This window comes from Colossoma macropomum, unplaced genomic scaffold (assembly GCF_904425465.1).
Source record: "Colossoma macropomum unplaced genomic scaffold, Colossoma_macropomum, whole genome shotgun sequence".
Lineage (NCBI taxonomy): Eukaryota > Metazoa > Chordata > Actinopteri > Characiformes > Serrasalmidae > Colossoma > Colossoma macropomum.
The window spans coordinates 16,659,803-16,670,598 of record NW_023494793.1 but is presented as its reverse complement, the minus strand read 5'-3'; the positions used below and the strand labels follow the sequence as shown (position 1 = coordinate 16,670,598).

The window sequence follows — 10,796 nt, the reverse complement described above, 5'->3', positions numbered from 1 at the left end:
CTCTTACTAATAATGTCTTGAAACTTCTCGGGCTGGCTTAAGTGTTGTAAGAGAAAATAATGCAGGGCAGTGACATTAAAGGAATACATGTTTTTTATAATATCAAACCAATTTGGTGAAAAAATCCATGCATAAAATCACTATAATACAATGCTTGTACTACACAGTCTGTCAAATAATTACTTAAAATGATTTGGAATTCTCATAAAATTTTCACAGTCAACAATTCATATAGCTATTATTTTATACAAATGATGTTGAATGATACTGGGGGTTCAGAAAGTTTTCCTTTTAAGTCACTCAGGGTTTCCCTCTAATGAATGCAGCCTCTCCTGGCAGAATCTCATCAGCAGTCAGTCTGCAAACCTCATTTCTCACACATACACAGAAAAACACACACGCCCTGAGGCTAAAAGCAGAGATGAGGAAACACCTTCCTGGTATCTCTGAATTAAACATCATGCCATCACAGCCTCAAATCCAAGGTGAACAGGGGTCTCTGAGAGGGGCAGGAATGAGCAAGGGTTGATCTCAGTACACCCCCGCACCGGAGTATCCGTGTAGAGCTGCACCGGTCCGCCTTTGGCCCAGCACAATCATTCACTCTGACAGGTGTGGCTGGAGCAGCCAGCATTGCGCATACTCAAGGAGATTAAAATTAGGCATCTGCCAACAAGCCACTCCAGCTCACGCTCCGAGAAAGCTGAAGTGGCCATTGGACGAGAAGTGTGTGACTGATTGATGGGCGGGGGTCTGGCATTACTCAGCACTCGAGTCATTCTGATAAGCTGAAGTGAAAAGGATGTGAGGGTGAGGTCCTGGTGAAAGTGGAGGGCGGGAGTAGCCGTGCCTTTCTGAACTCCCCTGTAGTCCAGCAGCAGCAGACATGAGTGGTTGCCTTGTTTTGTTAATGAATCTGAGCATGTTGATTATTAGAGGAGTCACTAGAGATTTATGGACAGGGAGGCTAAGCTTTTACAGAGTGGGAGAGGTGGCATGCTTCCCTAAGAGGATGTTTTTAATGGCTTATGAATGTCTGTTTATGAACTTTTAAAGTATCAGTGGGCAGAAAATGTATTTAAAAATGGCTTTTTAGTCAAGTTGGCACACAGAAGATCTGTTTCTTCACAGAATTACAGATCTTTTATGACTTAAATACTATATTTCTGTCCACCTGCACAGATCATAGATCAAGCAAAGATATTAAAGTCAAGCAGTGCCATCTTCTCTCTCTTAGAAAAGCTGCAGGTCCTAAGTACACAGATTATAGATTGATAGAAAGAAATTCCATTGTAAATCTATATATTCAGAACCATTTGCCTCCTGTGTTTGCACACAGAGGAATTAGACCTCCGCATTTAACCCATCCGTGCAGTGAAACACTCACATACGTGCACACTAGTGAACACACACACTAGGGGGCAGTGAGCACACTTGCCCGGAGCAGTGGGCAGCCCCATCCACAGCGCCTGGGGTGCCTTGCTCAAGGGCACTTCAGTCACATACCGTCAGCTGAGGGGATCGAACCGGCGACCTTCCGGTCACACGGCTGGTTCCCTAACCTCCAGCCCACGACTGCCCAAAATACCTGTTTGCAATATTATTTGTTTTTATGTCAAAACATATCAATTTGATGAAATGCAATAGTAGGCATACAAAGTTTTACTTTTGAATGTCTGTCTGTAGGCTTTAGCTTCCTGATGGTCACCTCTGGATTGCATGTTCTCCCTGTATCTGTGTGGGTTTCCTCCAGTTTACATCCCACAGTCCACTCCCATGCTGCCAGGTGAAATGGAGATGCTAAATTGCCCATGGGGTGAATGTGTGTGTAAATGGATACATCTGTGTGTCTGCCCTGTGATGGACTGGCCAGGGTGTTTCCTGCCTTCCACCCAATGACCACTGGGATATGCCAGGGGGTTAAGTGGCTTAAATAATGTGTGTGTGTGTGTGTGTGAATTTTATATTAAATATAGTAAAAGTTGATCAAGAAATGTTTTGTTTCCAATTCTATCTTCTTTAGGCTTGTACTATAGCTATTTTTTGCTTTTGTTTCATTCAGATTTTGAAAATCATTTCAGTGGGAGTGGAATGATACCGTGCTGTGCATTTTTCTGAAGGCACCCTATGCTGACTTGGGAGTTTTGTGCACAAAACCAGTGATCCACCCCATAAGTAAGACAAGAGACAATTTAAAAGAAAAACATAAGTAAAAATAATGTGAGCAAATGCTTTTAGACAGGTGTACTGCATGATACAAGTAAGCTGCCAAGCTCTGTAGCATGCATTAAAAATTGCTGAGTAGGCCCAGCTGACCTCGATTTTGGATCAAGACAGCAAGAGATCTAAAAGATCTAAGGGTTTTTAAAGAGGGTTCATTATTAGGGCACGGATGGCAGGAGCTTCAGTCACAAAGACTGCTCAATGTTTCAACAGAAACATAAAACTAAAGTGACCCCTGCAATATCAGCAAATAGGGTGGGAAATTGTGGTTGAAAGCATACATGTAATTACCGTGATGCTCATGCATTAGAGCGAAATGTAAGGAAAAACAGTAGAGTAACTGTTCTTTAGGTGACAAAGTATCAGTGCAGGACGTGATCAGACTGTATCAGCAAGAACAGTTCATCCACAACTAAACAGAGAGGGCTGCAGAGTACAGACCCATCATTACAAAGACAAATGCACAGTTGAGAGTTCAGTGGTGTAAAAATTGTAGGCACTGATCTATAGAGATGTGGAAAAAAGTGATATGATCAGATGAGTCATCCTTCACCATATTCTTCACAAGTGGGAGAGTGCATGTGTTTCGTACACCAAGAGAACAGTATAGGCCTAGCTTGACCCCTACAGTGAGGGGTGTCCAGAGGCTCTGTTATGCTGCAGGGTGCATTTTGCTGGCCTGGTTTGGGTCCACTTGTCTCCATAGAGGGAAGAGTCACTGTATATCAATACCAGGTTATTCTGACTGACATCTTTATCCTTTGATGACACATTTCTATCCTGATGGGAGTGGTCTCTTCTTGGATGACAATGCCCCCATCCACATGGTGAGAGGGGTCTCTTAATGGTTTGATCAGCATACAAATAATATAAATCATATGCTATACCCTTCACAGTCATCAGATCTCAACCAAATTAAGCATCTTTGGACTGACATGTTAGATAGTTCTTCAGGTTTTGACATGATTTGAAAGTACCCATTACTTTCAAGAGGAATGGACCAAAAGAAACAGCCCAAAATTCTGGTTCCATTGACTTACATTAAAAGTAAGGTATGTTTTTTCCTTCTCCTGTAAGGTTACCATTTTGAAGGTTTTGTTCCGAAAACAGTGAAATGTATATTTTGTCTAGAAAGTCTAAAACATGCTTAGACCTAAAGTCAATGATCTGGGTTATTACTGAGATAATTTTACTGAAAAAGATGCAATGGTGAATAGGTCTATGTTTGTCTAAAGTTCTGTATATACCAGAAAAACACACAATATATTAAAATTTGAATTTGTATATTTGAATATTTATATCCATATTGGGAATACAATACATATTCAGAATACTCAAATTAAGTATCTGTACCTGTGCACATTACATTTTGTAAAAGCTGTATATACACATGTATATATAAAAGCTGTAGATAAAGTGTGATATTTTTTAAGCTATTGCGGTTTATTATGACCATTTATCAGTTACTATTGTATTCAATCTCGTTACTTAATAATAGGCTTGATTATTTACGTTAAAGGGTACCAACATTACATTGACAGTGGTGGGAAGGAAGGGGTTGAGAGAAGACAGAGTGAAAGTGACTGTAAAACTTTTATGCAAATGAAATACCAAAAAATTGTCCCACCTTTGCAGAGTTTATGAAAGAGGCAGCAGTCAACCAACTGCAGAATGATAAGTTGATTTTTTGTGACATATTACAAAAAGAATTACATGAAAACTTTAATGTATTCTAACTTGGATGTTTTCTAGATGTATTCTGAATATAATACTTTTTCCATATTGTAACGTAATACATTGCTGAATACATTTAGAGCAGTGTATTCTATGTTCGTCTTTAACTAGCTTACTTTTTCAAAGTATTCTGCCCAGCTCGCTCTGTAGATACACTCCTCTACTAAGCAGTTGTTTGGCTGCACTGCTACATTTCTAAGGTGAAGGGCTCCATCTAGTGTCCCATTATATTATAGCAAGTCCCTCAAATACATGTAAATGCGTCCGAGTAAAACGTAATCAAAACACAGTCCCTGATGAATGGTAGTATTTGTTTGTTTGTTCATGCTTGATTGTGATGAGTTTACATCGCAAGTGAGACAACAAAAAGTACATATTGTCAAAAACCAGGTATCTTCATTTTTATTGACTTTTGTTGAATTTTTGAATTACATTTTAATGATGAATGGACTAATAGAAATGTTTCAGACCTGACTGGAATACAATCTCTTCAGATTAACTTACATCGAAAAATAAACGTGTTTTTATTTGCCTTCTCCAGTACTTCTCCTGATTAAAGTTATCATGTCATTTACTTGTTTTTCTTTAGACAGAGACGATATGTAAAGAGATCACAAACATATAAATCATTTCCCATTAAACAATGTAAAAAAAAAAATAAGTAAATAAACCTGACATAACAAAACAAAGGCAGCCTTTTCCAACTTGTTTTACTTCAGAATATCTTTCGGGCAGCCTTATAAACTAACTAGACACGAATCCTGTTATTTGTAGACCTTTAGACAGCTAAAAGTACAAGCGCTGTACAACATAATGCACCATATGAAATACTGACACTCACTGACTATTTGAGTGGGATAAAGGGGTTCAACAAATGATGGAGTGCTATATTATGATTGATACTATATTAGTATTAATGTATACTATATTAGTATCAGTGCTACATTATAATTCATTATGATTACCGTCATTCGGAACGTCCTGCAGCGTCATAATCAACCACATATCTTCAAGAGACCTGCTGTGACTGTTGGGTAAACTCTCGTGCACCTTCCTGTGAAGTGATAAACCGTTGTTCACTACTCCCTGTGCAGTGTGAAGTTCCCTTCCATCTAAACCTTTTCACTCCCTGTGGTTTGGAATCACCTTTAATACGTCTGAATACCCTGTGCAGTACACTTTGCAGAGAACTATGAGGGCGATTGGAATGCATCTAATATCTCAAAATAAAGTCTCATAATTATCACATACAAAGTCAATATGATAAGATACTAAGACATAATTATGAGATTTTATAAGTTACTTTCGTTTTTTAAGTGGCAGAAACAGGCTTCCGTTGCACGCACGTTTTGCATTAAATATCTTTAATATTTGTAGTGTTAGTCCTCTATCAGCCACCAGAGGTCGCCACCTCCAAAAACATCTCTCTCCGCCCATTTTGTGAATGAACTGAAAATTTGGCTGGGTCCAGGTTTTTCTACTATCCTACAGCATCTTCCCTGTTTGGAATTTGGTGTTAATATCATAAGAACTATTCTGATGAATTAAACTATTTATACTATTACTACAACTTGAAGTGTTAACAGGCAGTTTGATAACACAAGAGCTCGAGCTATTAGCTTTAACGACACTTCAGGTCTTGCCTGTGTGGTTTACGGTACTAGCCATTTACGCCCTTGGCTATTGACTATCAGGCTAGATAATTCTGTTTAACGTTATTCCTGAGGAGGAAGGGGCTACTTCACACCCTGTTAGTCTAAAGTGGTCAATGTTCACACGGTTGCTTCATTAAGTGTGTAAAGATTCACCTTGTGACTGTGAACACCTGCCGTGTTTATCCTGCAGTGTTTTGCTTTACACACACACACACACACACACACGCCCCCATCTCCCCCTTTAGTTTTTGGAACGCCGAGGTCCCGGAACTGTCGTGTTAGTTTAGTAGTTCAGGAGGCGGGGACCGCCTTCGCGGTTGCCCTCACAGAAACAAACAGGAGAAGAGTGTTTTGGCAGACTGCGGGGAAAAGTTCGTGTTCGTCTCCGCGCTGCTGGCTGTGAGAGGTGAGTCTCTGCTTTGCTCTGCATGTGTGTCTTTTTTCTCCACAGTGCCTTAAAGCTCTGCTCACTGATGGACTATAGAGGTCTATACGGCTCGGTTTTCACATGTATTAGTCCGTTTAGTTAAGATTCCTGAGGGGAAGCACTGACAGCAAAATCTAACAACTTTAGTCGCACCTGTGAAACATGAACGAAGATGCTTCGCCTTGTCGTCCAGCAAAAAGTCCAAAAAGTCCTCCTGTTCACTTCTAAAAAGGTCGGGTCTTTAGAGCCACGAGTTCTATACAGAACCATTTCTTGCCTAAATGGTTCTTTGCATGGTGAAAATGTATGTTCAGACTGATGGAGAGTGAGTCATGTATGTATTCCCTTCATAAAAAACTTGAAAAAACATATTTTTAAGTGTACTATATGCGTTTGACATGAGCACGATATTCAAATTATAGAGTATAAATATAACAGTGATAACACTTGGACTGCCACAATAAATTAATGTTACCTAAAAGCAGGGAAGCTATGGTTAAGCATCTTAACCGTTGTTTAACCGTTTATCTGTGGCGTTTTGTCACTTTAGCAAATAAGTCAAGAATTTCTTATTGTGAAAAAGCAGGCTGGTTGATATAAGCTAGTTTGAAGAACTAATTGCCTCAGCCATTGCATAGATTTATTAAGTTCCATCACCAGCAGATCTAATTTAACCTAATGAAGTACTGATTAGCCAAACGAGGTACTGGATGACAACTGCAGTTGATACTGGCCTGTGATGAGGAGACGGTGGGAAATGACTTAACAAATACATTGACATACATCCATACTTATAATTGTTGTTATTTATATGTTTTTTAATATTAGTGTTTATCTGAGCAAATATATGCTTAATGCCCAATTAAATAGCTTTTTAAATCTATTAAATGTATAGAAAGTGTATAAAACTTATATATGTAGGTTCACTGGTCGTTTTGGATGGTAAATAAAATAACTAGATTTGTGTTGGTGGTTGGTATTATGTTGTGGCCAACAACTCTGTCCTTTATGCTGTAGACTGGCGGTTAGTCCCCTGACTGGGCAATGCTGTAAGAGTCCTAATGCTACTTTTGAACACCTCTGTAAAAGGATGAAATCGTACATCACCTCAATCGTACATAAATTCCTTAAATGTAAATGTCGTAGACATCATGACTCCTGGTTCCTATCAACACCACTATAGATTTTGTAAAATATGTTTTTTTTCATAATTTACTGGCATTGATGCATGTTTCTCTCCATTAAGTTATGCAGTTCCCTGTATTTCTTCTTTGACTTCAGAAGACTTCAGAGGGTAGTCTTGCAGAAGTCCAGTTGTAGTGTCTCTCTGTTTTGCTTCTCTGTAGCTGACCACTTACTTTGGGATTCATTTCCACATGATGTTAAAATGGCCAAATAAGCTGGAATAAATGCATAAATGAAGGGTATAGAGTGTATATAGCTTTTGTAATGTAGATTTTAGAGGTACATTTATTCACTGTATTTGTAAGTGTTTTGCACCCTAAAAGCCATTACAACTGACATGCATGATGTTAGGCCGATAATGAGCTGATGTTCTGAAGGATTTGACCTTGACTGTGAATACACATAACTGGACTGGACTCCAGGAAAAAAAATGGACCAAAGTGCATATCAAAGTCCCAGAGAACATCCATGTGGTCAGATTCAAAGTGAGTTACCAATATACAGTTCAAAGGCTAAATAGTGTACATAAAGCACATTGTAGTTGACCTAGTTGACCACATTGACCTAATGCACCTTTCCCCTGAAAAACATACACTGGTACATTGGACCCATGTGCACTATTGTAAACCGGTAAAAAAGCTGATCTTTGGGTTTGACCTTTTGTGCCACTGAACTGGTAACTTATAAGTCATGACTTCTCTCGCAACTGCACTTTTTTTTTTCACTGTTTTTGCCCGAGATGATTTTACTCATGGAAAAACAGCGAAAATAGCAAGCATAAGCATTTATGATAAGACGGCCAGAAACAGGACAAGCTTAAAAGGTCATTATGTGACCCTTTAGATCTGACTCACAGTTATATTTGTAAAACATAATTAAAAGTAGTGCAAACTTTTAAGTAATTTTGTGTAGAACGTCTACTGCCTTAAACTTGAAGCGAACACTGGTAATTATATATTAAGGTTTAAATGAGATAAATTCGTTTCTCGAGGTTTGAATTAGACAAATTACTAAGGCCTAAATTTGATAAATTAATAATATTAAATATGAAAAATTTCAGCACTTTACCTTGGGAAATGGGCCAGAATTCACTGGCGTGGAACACCATTCTGGCTCAGATCTGAAAAATCTAGGTACGGGAATCTTACTTACTTGTGCTAAAGTGTGTGCACGAAGCAAAGTGTCTGTTGGATGCACCTCAAGTTAACCCTACAGCCCATTCAGCCAAATTCAGGAAAATCATGGTGCTGCAGGGTCCACCCACCCAGGCTTCATTGTAATGAGCGTGTCAGGAACGTAAAAGCAGCCAAGAAACTCCACAATCAGTGATGAAAGTAGAAGTTTGCGTTTGGACATCTAGTCTACTCAGTGTCTGCTCAATATTATTTGCTGATTAGTGAGTTTATGGTTGGAATTTCAATCAGTGAGCTTAGTTTAAATTGTCCTCAGTAATTTAGCGTGTTTGTTAATGCAACTCAGCTGTGAGATAATGACTGGTACTGAGCTACTAGAAGCCATTCACTGTGATCTAGCTGTTTTTACAAGCGTGTGATGTTTTACTGGCTCTTTGTTTGCCTTATTGGATTCTTGCATGTTATGTTGCTAGTTAACAGTAGTTTCAATAAAATTGTATAAATAAAACGTATAAGAGATGTTTCTATATGATGCTGTTTGTTTAAGTTTTTGAAAATATCTATACCTCTGAGCTTATGAACAAATTCACTGATATTTTTAACATTCACAGTTCCAGATTTTGTTAATTTTCCTGACTGTTCTTAATATATTATTATATATTTTCCTGCTTTCCATAGAAATTTCATCTGTATTTAAGAAAAATAAATAGTTTTAAGGACTGAGATTTAAATGGATGAATTCCTGGTGTTTAATTAAACCGTTACTGATTATAAGGTCTGTAACGAAAATGACTAGGCTGGGTAGAGATCCAGATTAATTTGCAAGAAACAGTCAGAAATGCTGTTGTTGGAAACATGCAGGATTTGAGTGCTTTTGTTCTTGCAGCCTTAACAAAAAATGCTCTTCAAGGAATTATTTTTAATGCAGGAAATGCACTAAATTAAAACATTTGTTGGCTGAGTATAAAGTCAAGAATGGAAAAGGTATATTTCAATATAAAAGTGCATCAGAAACAGGCATTTTGGGTTGTGTTTTAAGTGTGCAAAAAAGAAAAAAGGGAGTTCCTCTAGCAAAACCTGTCCATTTTCACCTTTACATATACTGCACACGTTTACATGAAGATCCAACCACCTGATCCGATTGTGGTGATTGGATCACCATCCAATCAAGACACAGCACATTTACATTTGCCCTTTTCAAATGTAGCTTCTGCATCCAGATATTGATTAGATGTCATATCCCCACACAATATTTACATTTTTTAATCAGGCTGGTGTGGCCCTAGAGCAGAGTAAGCAGAGCCTGTGCAAGCTGTGCTGTGTTTAATGCTTTATAAAACATTTTGCAGTCGGGATGTTGAGCGTTTCAGGCTTTTAAAGTACAGAGAAAGAAACGCGAGTTATATATGTTTACTTAGCAGTCACAACTTAAACACAGTCGAAAGAAAGGTATGAGTTAAAATGGCGGGCAGCTGTGAGGGGAGAACTGTGCAGTGCCGTAAGAGGCAAATTGCTTTTCAACTTTTACGTTCATAAGCCTACGTTTAAATACACTTTCAGATGCCTAAAAATAATCACTCGGTTAACAAGAGAGTCGGGAACCATATTGAAAGCACACATGAACATCATACTATAAATGTAGCCAAGATGGACGCTATGTGTTTATACACACAGGTCTGATTAAAATGCATGCTTGACAGCCTCAAGATCAGGACAGCGAGATCTGAACCCAGACGCAGTTATACTTGTGTTTTAAATTCCATTATGGACATCATTCAGATGCAGGATGCATTTTAATGCCAAGTGGAAATAGGAGTGTTTTCTGGACCATGTCCGCTATTCCATGTTCATTATTGCTTTTCTATTAAACAGCACATTTACACATTACATTTGGGAACTTTTTTAACTTAAAAAAGTAATAATCTAGTAGCCTTAAAATTGAGTTCTTTGAGCTTCTAATAGTTAACAGAACAGTATTGTGTGCTTGAGGCTGACACTAAGCAGGGAAGCTTTCATGTAACTAAATTGCTTTTGAGTGAGCAGTGTCACTCACTTGAAACTTAGCCACAACAGCTACAAGCATCTCAACTTTGTGAGCCAGTTAATGGTAACTGTTAAAGCAGCTGCTTGTGCCACCATTTATTCTTCTTTAGTCCACTGTTATTGTGATATATTTAGCTAGATTATTTTCTCTTCTCCTTGAGATTACATAAAGGGAGATGCAGTCCACAGTGAATTTGTTGTGCCTCTAGGACAGTATGTATCAGGTATCAAGTAGACTATATTTGTATTGGCTATTTAAACATTCATTTTTAAAGGCTTAACATACACACAACAGATAGAAAACATGAACATATTGTAAAGATTCCCAGATAGATAGATAGATAGATAGATAGATAGATAGATAGAACCCAGATATATGTTTAGATATGACAAAAA

The 10,796-nt window shown here is 38.2% G+C and overlaps 1 protein-coding gene across 2 annotated transcripts in view; it reads left to right on the top strand.

Annotated features, from left to right (window-relative positions):
* The first annotated feature begins 5,916 nt into the window (after positions 1-5,916).
* LOC118813367 (helicase ARIP4-like) overlaps positions 5,917-10,796 on the top strand; it is an 89,660-nt gene continuing 84,780 nt past the window's right edge. The window contains exon 1 of one of the 2 annotated variants that reach the window (XM_036578659.1): positions 5,917-6,018. The gene's annotated coding sequence lies outside the window, so the exon portion shown is untranslated. The remainder of the gene's footprint in view (positions 6,019-10,796) is intronic. The other variant, XM_036578658.1, reaches the window with a different exon arrangement.